Here is a 1,686-nt window from a genome sequence, read left to right on the forward strand (position 1 = left end):
TATCTACTGGAGGCTGTGCTTATCTACTGGAGGCTGTGCTTATCTGCTGGAGGCTGTGCTTATCTACTGGATGCTGTGCCTGTCTACTGGAGGCTGTGCCTGTCTACTGGAGGCTGCGCTTATCTACTGGAGGCTGTGCTTATCTACTGGAGGTGGTTTCCATAGGTTGTATCTCCCCTTTGTTGGTTATTTTAGGTGACTTTAGCCAAATATTTTCTTAATAGTCTGTTAACTACACTGGTGACTTGTGCCTGCATTCCTAAATTAAAAATATATGAACAGCTTTTATACTTAGTGTATAATTTGTACTTTACACTTGAAACACAAACACAAATAATTTAAATAAATAAATAAAAATACATTTCTACTATTGAAAAAAAGAATATAGAGGCAGACAAGCCTGTGAGCACAGGTAAGACCACCATTGCTGCTCAGAGGAACCCACCAAGAACCCCCGGGACACAAGAACAGAGGAGCTGCCTGGGACAGGAGCCTTTCAGTTGCCATCTGGCCCCAGAGCTGATCCTGTGCCACAGAGCTACATACACAAATACTGACAAGAGAGAGCTGGTCTCCCAGGAGTGCAGACAAGCTTCTGAGTGCAGGTAAGACTGCCATATCTCTTCAAATTCCTGGACCAAGAGGGACCCTTGGAGAGCCATCAGGACACAGGAACCAAGGATCAGCTGGGGAAAGGATCCTTTTGGATTCTGCCTTTACCCCAGAGCTGACGCTGTACCACTGTGCTCCATACCTAAATTCCTCCCAGAGAGAACTGGTCTCTCAGGAATACTGACACACAGGCTTGCAGGAGGGACAAGCCACAGTCAGAGGGAACAAGACCAGCTAACACCAGAGATAACCAGATGGCATAAGTCAAGGACAAGAACATAAGCAACAGAACCCAAGGCCACTTGGCATAATCAGAACCCAGTTCTCCCATCACAGCGAGCCCTAACTACTTACCCCAACTAACCAGAAAATCAAGACTCTGATTTAAAAATCACATCTCATAATGCTGACAGAGGACTTTAAGAAGGACATAAATAATTCCCTTAAAAAAATATAAGAGAACATAGTGAAATAAGTAGACGATCTTAAAGAGAAAACACAAAAATCCCTTAAAGAATTACAGAAAAACACAGCCAAACAGAAAAACAAAACCATCCAGAATATGAAAATGGAAATAGAAACAATAAAGAAATTACGAAGGAAGACAACACTGGAGATAGAAAACCTCAGGAAGAAATCAGAAGTCATAGATGCAAGCATCACCAACAGAATACAAGAGATAGAGAGAATTTCAGGGGCAAAGGATATAGAAAACATTAACACAACAGTCAAAGAAAATGCAAAATGCTAAAAGCTCCTAACCCAAAACCTCCAGGAAATCCAGGACACAATGAGAAGATTAAACCTAAGGACAATAGGAATAGAAGAGAGTAAGATTCTCCATTTAAGGGCCAGTAAATATCTTCAACAAAATTATAGAAGAAAATGTCGCTAACCTAAAGAAAGAGATGCCTATGAACATAAAAGAAGGCTACAGAACTCCAAATAGATTGGCCCAGAAAAGAAATTCCTCTGTCAAACACCTGAAAAAATGTTCAACATCCTTAGCCATCAGGGAAATGCAAATCAAAACAACCCTGAGATTCCATCTCACACCAGTCAGAATGGCTAAGA

The sequence above is a fragment of the Mus pahari genome, chromosome 19 (assembly GCF_900095145.1).
Source record: "Mus pahari chromosome 19, PAHARI_EIJ_v1.1, whole genome shotgun sequence".
Lineage (NCBI taxonomy): Eukaryota > Metazoa > Chordata > Mammalia > Rodentia > Muridae > Mus > Mus pahari.